The following is a 19,068-nucleotide window of genomic DNA, read 5'->3' as shown; positions in this document are numbered from 1 at the left end:
TGTCTTCTTAATGTTTTGCATGTTCCCTCAGGATCATTTGATTTCATTCATGAGCCAATCTGCTAAATAACTTCCGTATTGTTCATTGAGCAACTTATGAATGTGCATCTGTCAGATTATCTTGGTACTTTTACAGCACAAGCCTATATGCATTTACTTGGAAATAAGCCCCATTGAATTCAGTGGCCATGCTCCCAAGCAAGCAGGACCGCCTGCAGCTTTGATATGATAATTTAATTCACTTTGGTTCCTGTGTTTTTAATATTTTTTTCATAAATGAAACTATGAATTGCCTGAACTCCAGTGCTGGCACACTTGTTCAAAACAAGGCTAAAGGACAGGACAAAAGTACTGAAACCTCGAGAGAAGCTTTCCCTGGTGGAAATACTGCATTTCCTTTGTTCCTTATGTGTTCTATAAATACTTCATATGCTAGTTAAAGCCCTGATATTGCTGGCCGGTTGCCTACTACTCTCTTGTTTAATTCTACCCCCCCACCCACCCTTGTGGGTTGCAGATAACTTGAAATATACAGAGATTTTACATTCTATATTTAGGCTCTCTTAATAGGCACCACATGAAGATTAGGAATGTGAGCTAGTTGTGGGGGAACAGAATGGGAAAAGTTTGAAGAGGGTTTCAAAATTGCCCAAGCTAAGAGATTCAGCTGGGAGAGCCTACATTAATTGGAACATCTTTGTGATAAGTCACAGGGACAGCTTGAAATGAATGGCAGAAACATCGATCATACCTGCTGTTTACTCTGAAAGGAAGGGAGCCACGGAGGTCCAAGAAAATCACCACAGGGCTGATCAGAGGCTGTCGCTGGGAAACATTTGTCGCCGTCATTTCAGCAATTCTGAGGATCAATAACCAACTGGAAGAGGCGAGTCTTTTTCATCTTCATTTGAGCAAGGCAAGCAATTACACATCTATAGGCTGCCATCCATCTCCACAGCACAAATGTGCACGGTCCTGTCAGGCATGGTTCCCATGCAGCTTTCTTTGCTTCAACAGGGGCTGCTTAGGAGAGGCAGTCAGCTGATGGTGGCACTCGCCGTAAGTCACCCGCCAACTCCTTCTACAAACAAAAATGTGACTTCATAAGGCGACATCTAGAAAAGCACTGTAAAATATATATATATATTTGGAAGTTAGGAAAGATGAATAGCAGCTGACAGCCAACTTGCAGGAAGAGACTGGGGCAGCAAACAAATCTGGGAATCTAAGCAGCCAATAGTTATTTACTTATTTTTATTGTCACTCTTACATTTCATGTTTCCTTTTCCACTTGGAAAATGAAACCCACAAATGTTTCCTTATGACTCTTTCCTTTGTTTTCCCAATGACTCCAGTGGTGGGGGGGGGGAGGGCAGAGTTTTCATTCAGTGTGGCAAATCAAAATAAGGATCAAACTAGATGTTTACTAGGTTCCATCCCAGCCGCTCTCAAGATGGCGGAGCTCCCTTCCTCCAGCTTCAAATACAAGCCCGCACTCCTGTTCCTGCTGCCACCACAGCTGCACCCAGCCACTTATGACGTGTCACTGGAGAAGCACACTGCCAAGGCCAAGCTCATGGCCATCCGCTCCCGCCTCAAGCGCCACTACCTGCTGGAGCTCAACAATCCCCAGCAAACCAGCATCGATGACCCTGCTGTCACTCATTGGGTTTATGCCAGAATGTACAACTCCTACCCTAATTTCCGTGTTACCCCCAAAACTTCACAACTGGGAGCGGCTTTTGGACTAGAGCCCATTTTTTTATGGTTGTGTATCTTCAAAACAGACAGGGATAGAAAAGAAAAGCTCATATAGGAAGGCAAGTATGAGCGACCGTTCCCTATGTTCTATTAAGTGTCCTGCACCTGCTGCTGAAGAGTACTCCGTCTCTAACCTATTTCAAAATAAAGCTCAGTTGGGGGGACGGGACAGACTAGGTGTTTACTAGTTACATAGCATGTGTTAGTTTTTTTAAAAATATATATATAGTTACAGGCATGGGGTTGGTGATCCTTATCAGTGCTGCAGAAGCAAGGCTTATCTCTTGATTCTCCCAGTGTGACTGGAAAGGGGATTTACACACACACACACACACACACACACTTACACTTTCAGCTAGGACCTGGGGGGAAGCCCCATTGTCACTGGCATCTAAATTGTAGCTATTAAAACAAAGCCTCTTTGCAGCAGTTGCCACCCATCCAGAAGCAGTGCTAGATCTAAGAATATTCCAGACTCTTGAAAGAGAAGCATATATAGGATCCTAGGTTAAATTATACATACACAGTTTAGTCTTCTAGGAATCAAACCTCTTTTTCTAAGGTTCATGAGAGATCAAGAAACAAAAGGAATATTTTCCTAAGGTCCCAGAGATGACTGAATGCAGACAACCGAAACAGTAATTTCCCCAGCAACATGCCTCAGAAAGGGAGGAGACACTGGGCTTCAAACCTGAGCATGATTTATTTCCCGTAAGTTACATTAAAACCTATGGGCCATTCTTCGAGTAAATGTATTCAGTATTTCAGAATGCATTGAGCAGTCCACTAGTCAAACCAAGGCTATGAGGGAATGCACAAGTTTGCAGGTAGTCACAGTAAAAAATGCAACCACCAGCCAGCTGTTGGTCACTTGGGAGCCCTGCACAAGGGACTTTGGGCAGGTAGGTGGGACAACCAACTTGCCAATCCTGTTGAGTCATGATGATGTAATGCGCTTGAAAGGTGAGTTTTCCCACTGACCTGTCAAAGTCGGCCTACAGGGCGAAGCCAAAAAAGTTCCCCAATCCCGTGCTTTCACATCCTAAAAAGATGTTGCAATTGGACAGTTCTACCAAGTAGTTTTTGTAAAAAGAAACTAGAATCCTGAGATCCACAGGCAGAACCAGGTACAAAACCATGGAATACATATACAGAAATACACAAAGAAGTAATGAGCAGTGTACTTCTGAGCAGACGGTCAGCACAGGAATTTGTTATCAGTACCAGAACCAGGCTCACAAGTCCTTTGCATTCAAGCCTTCTTTTTCAGCAACCTTTCCCCCCCCCTTTTTTTCCTTTTCCTTTTTTTTTTTTTTTAGGGGGAAGCAGAATCTTCCACTATTGTCAGACAAATGGAAGCCAGATATCAACCAGTAGATCCCAGTCTACTTTCGGAGTCCTGATCTACAATGTTTTAAAATACTGCTATTGAAAGAGAACATTTCGCTGTCACTCTGTTCCAAACTGGATGCTTTTCAAAAAATACTTGCTACAAAGTTTTGTGCGTGTGTTTGTGTACTTCCTTCTTCTACAGGAGACCTGATATCAGAATCCCTGGTGGATAAACGGTTTCTCTAATCCAGTTCTAGGCATATTCTGTAGACTGAGAGAATGGGATTTTCCAAGATCAGCAGAATTTTTTTTTAAAAGTGAGGGGGATTTAACTGAAAGATTCAATCCTCTTTAAAACATGAAACCCTACACCAGATAGACACTAATTCCAATTTGTAACAAAACCAGGAGAAAAGAAGGGAAACTCCAGTGGTTATGTATAAGACTCAGTGTGAGCCAGACAACTTAATAACACCACTTATTAGAACAGCCTTAAAGGTAATCCCATTAAAGCTATCCAGCAGAACACGAATACGCCTCTGAAATCTGTTTTAGAAGCAGACGGGATTACTAAAATGGAATGTGAGTGGCTTCATAATAAACCTCATCCCCAGATTTACTCCTGAAATTTGTATCTTGTGAGAACGCTTGATAGATGAAACAGAATTATCATCTGGGCACAAAGTGGGGTGTGGGAGTCATTAAACAATTGTTTTCATTTTGAGTAAAGCTCAACAAGAAGCCCATTCACGTTGGCACAAGCTCCTTTCCCAGACTGTGCAACAATCATCGAGTCAAGCAACTTTTCTGGATTTCCTGGTCAACCTGTTCAATTCTCTCAGGAGTTAGCACTGGGGTCGATTGCTCTTTTAGGAGTTGGAATATAGGCTTACATTAATGTAAAGAATTTCTGCTACGTACAGAAAAGGAGCCCTGCTGGGTCAGGTCCATCTAGTTCAGCATCCTATTTGTTTTTCTTTTTCTGTTAATATCTATATTTATTTATACTTTCCCAAAGATATACAAAAGTTCATAGCCAATAAAAAGTTTATTTTTAAAATACACCAAAGTAAAAGAAATACCTCTAAATTCTAATCTAAAAATGAATGGGGGAGGAGAGAGAGAAAAGGGAAAAGCAGAAAGAAAGGGGGGGAGAAAGGAGAGAGAGGTGGGAGGAAAGAAAATGAAAAGAATTAAAAGACTTCTGGTTCTCTGTCCTGCATCTAAATGTAGTATTCATCCATTAACATTCAGCTATTCTATTTTCTATTAGCCAATATTTTTTCAGTCTTCAAATCTAGACCATTACAAGTTCATTTTCTCTTTGCCCACAGGAAGTCCACAAGTTGACTTGGGCTCCACAGCATGGCCTTGGTCATGCATTCATGATTATTTGTGCTCATGATGGCATTGGGGCAGTTATATGCAGCACTGCTTTCATTCCTGCCTGTGCCTACAAGAGTTTTGGGGCGGCCATACAGCTTCATTTCCAGTTGGTGCATGTCCTGTGGTTCCCTGCTGAAATCCTATAAATTTCCCTGCCACACATTTTCCAGCAGAAGAGGGCTTGCCCTGTTTTTGGTGCAATATAGCACAAAAGTGACCCTCCATGTGGCAAAAATAGGATAGCACTGGGGAAGCAGCACAGAGCTAATAAAGCAGAATGGCATGTGGGCAGCCTAGTATATAATCTCTACCAATGCATTATTATGATGATATGTTGCAGAAAACACCTGCAAGAAAACCACCAGTCTGAAAAGGCTCAAAGAGACATGTTGACTCTGAACCTGAAAGTATGATATGCTAATGTTTTAATGAATCCATTCCAAAGCCCATTCTATCCCGTGTCCTTCTGAATCTGCATTTTAAAAAGAATGTGTCTGAAAATTTGCACTTAAATATTATTTTATCATGAAATATGTATAAAAACAACACAACAATAATTTTATTAATTGTATGCTGCCAACCTGGCTGGGTATCTCAGTTGATTAATTTCTAACTATATCTTATCTTAAAATACAGAGACGATCTTAATATACACATTTTATGACCCATTTTGAATTCTTTTTGAGCCAAGTACTGGGTGGCAAAATTCAGAAAAGTGCAATATCCGGCAGATAATTACATTCTGATCAGTGTAGTAGTAGCCTGGGAGGTGCAAATTAGTTGAGATTTCTTAAAAATGCAGACTGAATGAAATTCTTCTCCATCTCTCATATATATATATATATATAAAACCTTCATGACTAGTAGTCTTTGATAGCCTAATTCTCCATGAATTTCTCTAATCCCTTATAACCTCCAACAGCTTGAGACTGGCATCTGGATTCACTCGGGGATGAATCATATGACCTTTGTAGTACAGCAGTGTCCTAAAGCTACTTCCACATTATAAATATAACCTGGTTTGAAACTGTTTTCATTGCCATGCCCTGCAGTAAGGAACCCTGCCGCTAACCACGATTTTTGCTGGGTCAGGAAAATTCTCTCTTGGGGCTCTTTCCACAAGCAGCACCAAACCAAATGCAAGGTCACAGGGAAGAAGAAGAAGAAGAAGAAGAAGAAGAAGAAGAAGAAGAAGAAGAAGAAGAAGAAGAAGAAGAAGAAGAAGAAGAAGAGAAGTGTTTGGATTTGATATCCCGCTTTATCACTACCCTAAGGAGTCTCAAAGCGGCTAACAATCTCCTTTCCCTTCCTCCCTTCACAACAAACACTCTGTGAGGTGAGTGGGGCTGAGAGACTTCAGAGAAGTGTGACTGGCCCAAGGTCACCCAGCAGCTGCACGTGGAGGAGCGGGGACACGAACCCGGTTCACCAGATTACAAGTCTACCACTCTTAACCACTACACCACACTGGCTCTCAATAAAATAGGGGAATAGTCCATGCCATGACTCCTTTCCATACTTCAGTTTTCCTGGAACGGGAGAGAGGACAGCTTCTGTTGTCAGCTGAGGGACCAAGGTCCACTGGGAAGCTGCAGGCAAGAGAAACCAACTGCAAGGGGGAGACCACCTTGGCCCTGTCAATCAGCCAAAGAAGAAACAGCTGGCTGTGGGCATGGGGAGGCTTTCTTCCCCCTGTCCAGCTACAAATAAGACTCAGCAACAAATGACAATTGCCCTGGGGCTAATGAGGACCACCTCTGGCCCCTCTTATTGGCCAGAGGTCTAATGGGGTGGGTGGAGAGAAAAATGTTGGTTTGATGTGAATGATTTTTGGACTAGGGGGAGGTTGAGGTTTTGTTAATTAATGGGTCTGATTATTGCTTTGTTTATCATTTGAGTGTTTTTAATGGATATTATGTTATATGAAGTATTATAAGATTCCCCCACTATTTTCTCTCAGGTATTATGTGCTATATATCTTTTTTGCTCTTGGAGTCTTTTGGAGACCTTTGGGTGACAAGCGACTAATAAGTCTAATAAATGAAAAGAAAATGAAGAACATATTGGCAAAGGAGAAGAACTGTGGTTCCATGGGAAGAAAATGCCCGTTCCCAAGATTCTTTTGGAGAAACCATGTGCTTTAAAGAGATGCATTTGGACTTGAAGGGTGGGAAGGCTGAGACAACCAATTTATTGAGCATTCATATAGATTGGTTCGCACAAAGTTTGCAGGGAAAGCTTAGAGGATGTACACTGTTTATTATATTTTGTAATGATTTGTCTGCAGGGAGGTTGTATAACATTGCATCAAGTGATTTTCCACATTTTCCAGTGCAAATTTGCCATCACTTTTTTCATCACCCCAAAAAAATCACAATCTGTAGAGCATGCAGATCTAGCCGCATCTTCTCAGGAGGCATCTCACACTCCAGCTGTTTACCCTCATCCGAGATCCCATTGCTGTGCACAGGCTTTAGATACAGTACAGTGGTACCTCAGGTTAAGAACTTAATTCGGACTGGAGGTCCGTTCTTAACCTGAAACTGTTCTTAACCTGAGGTACCAGTTTAGCTAATGGGGCCTCCCGCTGCCGCCATGCGATTTCTGTTCTCATCCTGAAGCAAAATTCTTAACCCAAGGTACTATTTCTGGGTTACTGGAGTCTGTAACCTGAAGCGTCTGTAACCCGAGGTACCACTCTAATTGAGGAGGTGGTAGAAAAAAGCCATCTCAGTCTCAAGTTAGGTAAATCTCAAATGAGCAGCCACCTTTCATGAAAGTCTCTTTGATCCAATGGAATGCTCCATCAGCTGAACAGGGAAGCAGGGGGTGCCAATTCCCCCTCCCCACTTTAATCCTCTGAGCCACCTCCCATACTATTCTGGAGGGTCTTTGACTCTCTGCAACAGGTTTTGGAGATCGAGGTTGGGGGGGGGGCATAGCTGCTAACAAAAACTGCTTCCTTCCCCCATCTCACTGATAAAAGCCTTTGCTGCATCAAAGAACCTCCTGTCAGTGGGTAGGACACCATTGGATACAGCCCTGTGAACAGATTCTCCCTCTCTGCGTACTTGTGTGTGATTTTAAGATCAACTGCAGAAGGACTTTTGAGGACTTGGAAGCGATCTCTCTCTCTCTCTCTCTCTCTCTCTCTCTCTCTCTCTCTGTGTGTGTGTGTGTGTGTGTGTGTGTACATCACAGGCAGAGCAGCACTGGGTGTAGATTTAGATTTAATAATAAAGCTGGGTATGGCAACAGCTTCAGACTTACCTAAGGATATAACTCCAATCACACTCAAAAGATTGCTATCCCATAAACATGTCAGAAACAAAATACAGTACTGCAGTGCGCCGTATAATTTCACACGGAGACAGTAAATTCGGTAGTTCAATAGCCCCTGGCTGAACCAGGCAAGGCTTTGTAAGCTACGGATCATAAAAGGACAGAGCAGAGAATCTGGCCCAAGCCTGTAGCCACTGCACACACTATTGCGAGGTCAATAAGAGTTCATGGTACAGCACATCTGTCATCATAGATCCTAAATTACCTTTCAGTGCTAACCAATGACTGCATGGCTTAACAGGCAGAATGTTTACTTTTGTTTCAGGAGAGGACTTCATTAACAGTAATAGGATTTTTGCCTATTTTAATCCTAATAGGTAAACATACAACAGTTAAATCAAACCAAGCCGTTAAATTATATTGTAGCTGACTTGGAGAAGACAGATTTTAACAATGAGAAGTAAAGTGAGAGAAAATGCCTCCTAAAATGGAAAATATGAAAAGAAGTTTGGCAGTTTAAATGTGATTACATTAAATGTGATGTTTGCCTGAGGCAATGGGGGGGGGCAGTAAAAAATAATGATTGCATGTGTTTATTTTATTATTTATTTCATTATTTCAATTTCTAGCCAATCCTTCATTGGATATGGAACATTGTGATTATGGAGAGGTGGGGACCATGAATAGCATAATCTGAAATTCAGGCAGGGATAATCAACACCAGACTCTGGTTTTGTATGGTTGGTATGGGAGTAAAGCTTTCCCTTAACAACCACCTGCTCAAGCCTGGAATATTAGGAACTACACCTGTCATATGCTTCACTTCCTTCTTGTGCGGAATCAAATTTCTCCCCCATCCCTAACAGTGAGGAAGCCCAAACACTGTTTCCTGGAGTCTACACCAGTGATAGGAAGCCGATGATGCTCGAAGAATTTCTGTCTGGCCCTCAAAACTCTTCAGATTTCCTGGTAACAACCAAGGCTGGAGAGGGCAAGTATATCCTCATTCAACCATTGGTTCCTATGGTTGCTGACCCAAATTGTTTCTCCACATGGTGTGAGATATTTCTTAAGTAGGTTCATTGGGAGTGTGTGCTGCTGTTGCCCCTTTTTCTGAGTTCCACACCCACCAACATATATGAAACTAAATATTTCAAAATGTGCCAACCCCTTGCCAAACAACCTTGACTAAATTGGGCCTGAAAATCCGAGAAGTATGTTGCATTTCCATAATGCGTTCCAGCTGCAGAGGCTTCTGGTTTCAGAGATTCCTGTTTCTACTGTGACTGCTATTTGTGAAATAGTTATCATGTCCCCTTTATTATAAGCATTGTTGTTGTTTAATCGTTTAGTCGTGTCCAACTCTTCGTGACCCCATGGACCAGAGCACGCCAGGCACTCCTGTCTTCCACTGCCTCCCGCAGTTTGGTCAAACTCATGTTTGTGGCTTCGAGAACACTGTTCAACCGTCTTGTCCTCTGTCGTCCCCTTCTCCTTGTGCCCTCCATCTTTCCCAACATCAGGGTCTTTTCCAGGGAGTCTTCTCTTCTCATGAGGTGGCCAAAGTACTGGAGCCTCAGCTTCAGGATCTGTCCTTCCAGTGAGCACTCAGGGCTGATTTCCTTCAGAATGGATAGGTTTGACCTTATTGCAGTCCATGGGACTCTCAAGAGTCTCCCCCAGCAGCATAATTCAAAAGCATCAATTCTTTGGCGATCAGCCTTCTTTATGCTCCAGCTCTCACTTCCATACATCACTACTGGGAAAACCATAGCTTTAACTATACGGGCCTTATTATAAGCATTAGATTACTCATTTATTTATTTTCGGATAATTATCAGTGATCCCTTTTGTCCCCAAATTCTAGTCACAGAAGAAGGAACCCAGCATTTTCATCAGTGTAACATTTGTTTGGCTACTCTTTGATTTGCTCTTCACAGCTCAGGCATTTACAATGAGGATGGATACACTTGAAAAATCACTAAGTATACATTCTGTGTTTTCCAGTTGTGCCCCATTAAAATTCCCCCTGTCCTCTGTCCCTGTGGTCATTGAATCGTTTCTCCAATGATTCATGCATGGATTTCTAAAAAGGCTTCGACATGGCTGAAATTCCCATCTCTCCCATTCATTTGTCACTACAGGCAATTCAGATGCAAGACTAAATCAAGATGCAGTCCTGACCACTCTTGATGGAGAATAAACCCCATTGAACACAGCTGGGATTTACTACTGACTAAGCAGATTTAGGATTCTGCTGCCCATCAGGACTATCAACACAAGGTGAGTCATTTGACAACACAAAATCTAAACAATTTGTGAACTGACTTAGCTCAAAGAAACAAAGAAAATGTCAATTTTCATCAGTCCCCAATCATGATCTGAAATCCATATTTGAATTGGGAATACTATCAAATCCATATTTAAATCAGGGCTACAGTAGCACCTCAGCTTACGTTACCCTCAGGTAACGTAAACTTCGGGTTGCGAAAGTGGCAAACCTGGAAGTGTTTCACTGTGTGCGCATGTGCAGAAGCGCTCTTCCATGCCACACGCATGCGCAGAAGCGGTCCCTAAAGTTGCGGAAACCTCGGGATCTGACCGGAGCTCCTGAATGGATCGTGTCCGCAACTGGAGGTACCATTGTACTATTGGGAAATAAACAACTATCCAACTTTTAGAAGACATCTGAAGGAAGCCCTATTTAGGGAAGTTTTTAATGTCTGAAGTTTTGTTCTGTTGAAAGCTCCCCGGAGTGGCTGGGGAAACCCAGCCAGATGGGTGGGGTTGTTGTTGTTTAGTCATTTTGTTGTGTCCGACTCCTCGTGACCCCATGGACCAGAGCATGCCAGGCACTCCTGTCTTCCACTGCCTCCCGCAGCTTGGTCAAACTCATGTTCGTAGCTTCGAGAACACTGTCCAACCATCTCGTCCTCTGTCGTCCCCTTCTCCTTCTGCCCTCAATCTTTCCCAACATCAGGGTCTTTTCCAGGGAGTCTTCTCTTCTCATGAGGTGGCCAAAGTATTGGAGCATCAGCTTCAGGATCTGTCCTTCCAGTGGATGGGCGTGGTATGTATGTATGTATGTATGTATGTATGTATGTATGTATGAATAAATAAATAAATAAATAAATGTTATCTCTTTCAAGACTTTCTTTCTTTCTAAATACCCAGTATAAGGAAATTTATTTATTTATTACATTTGTATCCAGTGGTGGAGCGTGGGGGTGGGGCAAGGGACGAAGAACAAATGGAGCCCACCATACCCGCCGAGCCCCCCCCCCCTGCTGCGGGAGCTACACCAGTCCCAAGTGGCATGGCTGTTGCACCCTCCTCATGCACATATAAACATGTTACATAAAACAGCTGCCATATGAAAGGTGATGCCAGCACAAGGCAGAGCCAACTTAAATAAAATATGGAGGGACAGGTAAGCCTTGCCCTGCCTAATCAATCACAATAAATGGCAATATCCCAACAACTTTAGGGGAACCTGGCCCCCACAATTATTTGAAGGGGGAGTGAAGTGCCCTCGGCCTTGTCATGGGCCAGGAGCCAGCTTCGCCTGCTGAACAGCAGCCTGAAAGGAGAGAAGGCAGAGTGTATCCAGCTGCAGCTGATCAGCCTTCAAGGACTCAGAGGAGAAGGTGCTGATGAGAAACAGCTGGCTTCAGCCTTCTTAAGCAGAGCTTCCAGCAGCAGGCAGATACTTGCTGCTTCCTGCTTCTCTTGGCTCCCTGATCATTGGATTCCCTGCCCCCTGGACCGTCTGCCCACATGGATTGCTGTTTGCCTGACCCTAGGACTGGACCTGATTTTGGATGCTGATTCTGCTACAAGGCAAGTACACCTAAGAGACTCTTCTGGCTGGCTGGCCTCCTACTCCACTGAGCCCTGCATGTTGTTGTTCAGCAATGAGACTATGATAGGCCCCTAGGAGTTGGCTCATATACCAGCATAAATAGGGGGCAGTCTTAAAAAATACATGCTATTTGGTTTGACCTGGTTGATCATATAGCAAAATTGGAAAATCCCAACAGAAAATCAGCACCATATGCACTTAAGTCAGTAGGTTTTTTGTCTTCAGAGTACAGCTATATTCTTCAGAATCTAGCTTTACTGGATATTCTTTATAAAATGTTTTTATGATGCAATAGACACATAATTTATATTATTATTATAAAACCAGTATTCATTGTTGGGGTTAATGTGCATGTTGTGAAAAGTGGTCCTGGGGGGAAGATCTGTACTAGTTGTCTGTACTCATATATAACTTGCTTTATTCAATAATGCTTTATTTGGAAGCGGGGAAAGGGTAATACCATGTTTGTTTAGCTGTGCCAGATTTACATAGGTGACAGGTGCACATCTCCACAGGGAAGTGGTAATAGAGGTGTTAGCCAAGCCAGCAGTGTTGGCAGAGGGCCTGGCCACTGGTACAGGCAGAGTAGCAGGAGATACTGAAACAATGCCTAGAGTAGACGGCAAAGGCATAATTAGAGAATTCATGAGGAGGTAGGTAAGACACAAGACCAACTCCCTTGAAACCTCCCACCCAAGCTCAACCTTAATTAAAAATCCCTGTGTAGAGGCTAGCACGTGTGTGTGTGTGTGTGTGTGTGTGTGTGTGTGTGTTGGGTGTTTTTGTGTGTGAAACAGATCAGCTTCTGACATCAAAGTTCAGTGTTGGCCAACAAGGAGTGGAAATCTCTTGTTGGTTATATTGCAGATGCTTTTTTACGAGTCGGTTTTACAAGCCAAAAGCAATTTGCTAAAAAGCGCCTGAGCTTCAGACTTGTAACTTTCATGCCTTTCGACAACGCAGAAGAAGTAACAACAACTGGAAATGTCAAATCCCTGGCAGGGTGGAAAGAATCTACACTGCAAATGCACTCCTAGCACTGATGCATGAAGAAACAGAATCTTCTCACAGCTTCACACTCAATGAAATCGGTTTGAAACATCGCCATTCCTTTTACACCACATATTTTTAAAGCTACCTTTCCCCATATTAGGCATCCAAGTTTTAGAATAATCATTTCCACTGGAGTAAGAGAATGTTGTGGTACTTAGCCTAAAGCTGATCCGGGGCATGATCTCAGTATGTGTCTAATACTCGCTTCACATGAGTAGGTGCTAATTGTTCCCATCTACACGGTTTCAATAGTAACACACATTTAGACAGCTAGCTACAATTCTTCGCACCACCACCAGAAAGTTTTGGGACTGGATGCATACATGCCGTTGATTTTGCTATTGAATATTAGAAGGAATGTGCACTCTGATGCAGAGGACTGTTTTCTTAAAAAGCTTCACAAAACTGATGGCACAAATGTGGAGAGCCGAATTTAGGGTTGGAAAAATGAGAAATGGAGACAAACCAGAATTGTCAGATTTACTCGTCCCTACCTGCCAATCACCTTTAGATCTCCAAAGAGTAGGCAGAGAGGTCTTTACAGCCAACCCCCCCCCCCCCCCCCGTGCTGGAATGAAGAGGGCTGGGAATACTGAGACAGAGAGAGACAGAGAGAGCTGTGTACATGGTGTTTGATATAGAATGGTACCTCAGTTTTCGAACATACAGTGGTACCTTGGGTTACATACGTTTCAGGTTACATACGCTTCAGGTTACAGACTCCGCTAACCCAGAAATAGTACCTCAGGTTAAGAACTTTGCTTCAGGATGAGAACAGAAATCGCGCGGTGGCAGCACAGCGACAGTGGGAGGCCCCATTAGCTAAAGTGGTGCTTCAGGTTAAGAACAGTTTCGGGTTAAGAACTTTGCTTCAGGATGAGAACAGAAATTGTGCTCTGGCGGCGCGGCAGCAGCAGGCGGCCCCATTAGCTAAAGTGGTGCTTCAGGTTAAGAACAGACCTCCGGAACAAATTAAGTACTTAACCTGAGGTACCACTGTAATCCATTACGGAAGACCAAAACATTCGAAAACCAAGGCCATTGAGAAAATTGGGGAAAAAACTCAGCAGAAACCGTTTGACTTCATTCAAAAACAGGAGCAATTACTTCCAGGTTTTCGACATTCGAAAACCGAAACCTTCAGCTTCCGAGATGCTTGAAAACCGAGGTACCACTGTATATGTGTTTGCGACAATGGGCAGGGGAGATAGAAGTAGATGCTCCCCCCCCCTTGTTGCTTCTTTTTTTGGATGGTGGTTTGGTGGTTCTTTGGTTTTTTGCCTACCCTCTTTTTGCCCACTCACCAATGAAGGCTAAGGAAGTTGCAATCTGGCCCTCGGAATGAATAGGCCCTCCACCCTGCCATAATTGGATATACCAGTAGCCACTCCTAGGACCTTTTACATGGAAGGCATTAGTTATGTTGTACATCAAAACCACAGTTTAACAGATTTTGCTGCTAGTTAGAAATTTCATATACCTGAAATGAGATGATCTACAGTGGTATCTCTGGTTAAGAACTTAATTCGTTCTGGAGGTCTGTTCTAAACCTGAGGTACCACTTTGGCTAATGGGGCCTCCCGCTGCCACCACGCCACTGCCACACAATTTCTGTTCTCATCCTGAAGTAAAGTTCTTAACCCGAGGTACTATTTCTGGGTTAGCGGAGTCTGTAACCTGAAGCATCTGTAACCCAAGGTATCACTGTACTTGCAATAGGAAGGATTTATTTGTTTGAGAAAGAATTCTTCAAAGGAAGTATCTTGGAAGTAAATTTCATGCCCAAAGGTTTTACAAATAAAATACACATTGTCTGATGATCAAATAAGACATTTTTTTGTGTGCAAGTTTGTACAGTATACATGTTTTTGTAAGCAATTTTCTTCATCATAGTGTATAATAATAATAATAACCTGCTCTTCCCCAGAAGTTCCCATGGTAGGTCACAACAGTGTAAAATGCAACATTAAAACACTGTATCCATTTTTGTACACATTATTTTGGTTGGAGACCTGCATAGCACAATTCAGAAAAGTGGAATTTCAAAGGATAGCTGTGGTTCAGTTCCTGTATTATTTCAGGAAGTGTGAATTAGGTAGGTCTGCATTAAAATGCAAATTGAATTTATCCCGTTCCCTGTTGGCACATGGGGGGTTGGCAAATTTCCCTCCTTGAAATGATATAAACTGAACATATTTAAAGGGCAGAACTTGGTTTCATTTATTACAGTGGTACCTCGGGTTACATACGCTTCAGGTTAGACTCTGCTAACCCAGAAATAGTACTTCGGGTTAAGAACTTTGCTTCAGAATGAGAACAGAAATCGTGCTCCGGCAGCGAGGTGGCCGCAGGAGGCCCCACTAGCTAAAGTTTTACCTCAGGTTAAGAACGGACCTCCAGAACAAATTAAGTTCTCTTAACCCGAGGTACCACTGTATTCAACTTTTGAAGCACACAGTCGCACACAGTATATGCAAATGTCTGGCTCATCTAAGACTTTATAGAACGTTTATTTTCAATAGTGATGGAACTCACAGGTGAAGAATACTTTCGTTTTTACATATCTTTGTTATTTGTAGTGGAAATGCTAGTATGAGTCAATATTTTACTATTCCTTTGGAGCTGTGCTGTACTTCTGTCCTTCAGGCTGTGGCATTTTAAAGTTTCCATTTTTTATTCTTTTTTTTTTTTTTTTTTTTGGTTATGTTTGCACTTCAATTCCTTTTATTGATTTCTTATGAATTTTAAGAAACCAACAACTATGGTCTTGCAGGTCAAATGGAGAGACTTGGCCTACAGGCTGGAGGATTTCTCACCACCACCATGAATTCAGGCCACCATTATATGCTTGGACCTGGGAGAGATTACCTTCTGATTCTTAATATACTTACATAGAATTGCGTAATATCGGGGCCAAGTCTCAAAGCTGGGAATGGCAAGTCCTAGAAAGGATTTAGACCTGCTAGACCCAGTCCTGTTTCTAGAACCTTTTCTGGTCACTCCCACAGAGTTCCTCCATCTTCTCCACTGCTCTTTATATAATTTCATAAAACATACTCATTCTTTTTGATTTTGTCTGCTTCAAGTGTTATGCACAGTTGGATAAAAGCTCACTTGTTTCGAAACTTAAAGCCTGACCAGATGTGTGGTTCTTTGGTAGCTTGTCTCACTGTCTTCAGTGAGACTTACTCCCCAGCAACTGTGCCCAGAAGTGCATTATTAGTCTTGTTGTTCAGTCGTTTAGTCGTGTCCGATGCTTCGTGACCCCATGAACCAGAGCACGCCAGGCACTCCTGTCTTCCACTACCTCTCCCAGTTTGGTCAAACTCATGCTGGTAGCTTCAAGAACACTGTCCAACCATCTCGTCCTCTGCCGTCCCCTTCTCCTTGTGCCCTCCATCTTTCCCAACATCAGGGTCTTTTCCAGGGAGTCTTCTCTTCTCATGAGGTGGCCAAAGTATTGGAGCTTCAGCTTCACGATCTGTCCTTCCAGTGAGCACTGAGGGCTGATTTCCTTAAGAATGGATAGGTTTGATCTCCATGCATTCCATGGGACTCTCAAGAGTCTCCTCCAGCACCATAATTCAAAAGCATCAATTCTTCGGCAATCGGCCTTCTTTATGGGCCAGCTCTCACTTCCATACATCACTACTGGGAAAACCATGGCTTTAACTATAAGGACCTTTGTTGGCAAGGTGATATCTCTGCTTTTTAAGATGCTGTCTAGGTTTGCCATCGCTTTTCTCCCAAGAAGCAGGCATCTTTTAATTTCGTGACTGCTGTCACTATCTGCAGTGATCATGGAGCCCCAAGTCTTAATACCTGCTATTTCCTCAACCACCAGAACCGAACCAACCCAACCACCATTGAAGCACAATTGCAATAACATTGATAAGGATGAAAACTCCAGTGACTACTGGCATGATGATGGGCATATTGGCAACCTGGCAATGGCAGGTGCTGTTTACTGTGAAAGCGGTGCAATAATGTGTACTCTGTGTCTCTGACTATTCTGATATAATACAGCTGAAAGAATACGTACATTACTGATGCGCAGGGTGTACTTGCCAAAGTCTCTAGGCACAGATCTTACTATGGTCTTACTATGATACTTAAGGAAGATTAATGGGGACTAGTCACCACCTCATTTGTTTGTAAAAGGAGAGCTGGTTTCATCAAAGGAATTGGCACCATGCTGCATGCTACAGATAATCTGCAACAGCTGCACTTTCAGATAGCTGATATCTTATCCTTCATTTTCAAGATTGTATCTATTTGTCTTCTCATTTTTGTGGTTTCTTTAGATCTCGAGGATCCTAGGTAATTTCTGCCTATAAACCATTTTGTTAATTTCCTTTTTCTGAACATCAGAGATTGTTTATTTCCCTCCCAAAGATTACATTCCGTTTTCCTTATGTATGCGCTCTCCACCTTCTTCCCACCCCTTTACGGCAATTTTCTGAGAGATCTTTAAGAGAAAAGAAGAAAAGGCTTCAGCTTTCTAACCTGATCATGATTTTGCAGGTTAACTCCAAATGTGCAAAATGTACATGGCATTCCTTTCATGTGGAGGCATGCCTTCAGGGACTTTCATCAAGGTTTTTTTGCTCAAATGGTCATACAATGTAAACTAACCAGATTACACCTGTTGTTTCATGATAGATTAAGTTTCTTTTATTGTTTAAACATATTTTATTTTTCATGTTCTATAGTTAGCTATATTGCTTGCATTGTTTCCCCTCAAGCATAAGAGTGATCAGCAAACTTGCCAAAAATAATCTCTTGTGGGGAGGGACTTTGAATGTCTTTGTTAATACCTTCGGCATGTGTATATATGACCAAACAAACAGAATTGTGTACATACTTTTTTTTAAAAGTCTTTTCCAAGGTCACTCAAGTTCTTCATAAGAAAATGATAAATTATATAACTTGTATAAATTAGGTATATTAAGCACACCTAAAATCTCTGTGTGTAAATGTTCCATTGTACATACAGTGGTACCTCGGGTTACAGACGCTTCAGGTTACAGACTCTTCTAATCCAAAAATAGTACCTCGGATTAAGAACGTTGCTTCAGGATGAGAACAGAAATAGCTAAAGTGGTACCTCAGGTTAAGAACAGTTTCAGGTTAAGAACGGACCTCCAGAACGAATTAAGTTCTTAACCCGAGGTACCGCTGTATATGTTCACACTATATGTATATGCATACAAGTGATCATAAGAATGTGTGTGTACAACCTGTGTTCTTCCATATATTGCTCCAACTTCCATTAGACACCAACATGGCCAATGGTCAGGCCTGATGTAGCCCAGTTGCATACCCTCCAACATTTCTCTGATGAAAATAGGGACATCCCATTCCATATGATAGTTTTATTGTTTATACCCCACACATCTTAGAGTTGCCCCAGTCACTCTGGGCAGCTTTCAGTATACATAAAAACATAATAAAACAGTAAGCATTAAAACTTCCTTGTACAGGATTGCCTTCAGACGGCTTGAGGGTCAGATAACTCCATACCCTCCAACGAAAATGGGGACATCCTAAGAAAAAGTGGGACATTCCAGGATCAAATAAGAAACCAGGACAGCTTCTGTAAATCAAGGACGTCCCTGGAAAATACAGACACTTGGAGGGTCTGCAGTTAGGTCCAGTGGCATCCCGAAAGCCACAGATTCCTCATTCCAAAGTGGAGATTCCTGAGGTGCCCAAATTCTAGTTATTGCATGCTGATTTCCACATTTCTTTTTCTAGTGTTGCAAAAGTGCAGTATCAACTCTACTCTGGTCATCCCTGCAATAGTTGTAGTAGGTATAGCTTCTTCAGGGCTGCGTTTTCATTAAGGTTGCACACATAGAACAAAAGGCCTACCCTCACTCTCTTGTGCCATTTATGTTATTTTGATTTCTATCACATCCTGACACAAAGACTCTGGGTAGATTACAGGCATTGTACATCCAAAAGAGAATGATTCACCTCCCTTAAAGGGGGTCATTGACAGAGCACAATAGATCAATGAACCCAGGGACAAAAGGCGAATGAAGGATACACATGCCTTTTAAAAAGCTTAATCTAAAAAATATATCCCAGGTGAAGGAAGGAGAATAAATCCCATATGTTTCTGCAGCAAGGATCAAGAGGCTGTTTATCTTTCTGGCTCTTTTTCGCCAGCCTGCCATTGTGCACCATAAATGTCAATCTACCTACCTAACTGTCCTGCTGTTCCAACAGGGCAGCTGGCATAACATGGCCTCCATGGTTGGCTAGGGCTGGGATGAGGGCCTTTCTTCAGCTCGAGGGTCACACAGCCTCGTGAGCAACCTTCCAGAGTTGGCCTGCCAATGGGGGGCAGTACCAGAGGCAAACATAATAATAGGTGGAGCAACAGA

The 19,068-nt window shown here is 42.5% G+C and overlaps 1 long non-coding RNA gene across 1 annotated transcript; it reads left to right on the top strand.

Moving 5' to 3' along the window:
* The first annotated feature begins 593 nt into the window (after window positions 1-593).
* LOC144328938 (uncharacterized) lies at window positions 594-10,859 on the top strand. Its single transcript, XR_013394320.1, has 3 exons — window positions 594-886; window positions 9,906-10,044; window positions 10,742-10,859. It is a non-coding gene; the product is annotated as an uncharacterized LOC144328938 (long non-coding RNA).
* The last annotated feature ends 8,209 nt before the right edge of the window (window positions 10,860-19,068 follow it).

This window comes from Podarcis muralis, chromosome 9, assembly GCF_964188315.1.
Source record: "Podarcis muralis chromosome 9, rPodMur119.hap1.1, whole genome shotgun sequence".
Taxonomy (NCBI): domain Eukaryota; kingdom Metazoa; phylum Chordata; class Lepidosauria; order Squamata; family Lacertidae; genus Podarcis; species Podarcis muralis.
This window is presented reverse-complemented; position numbering and strand designations above follow the sequence as displayed.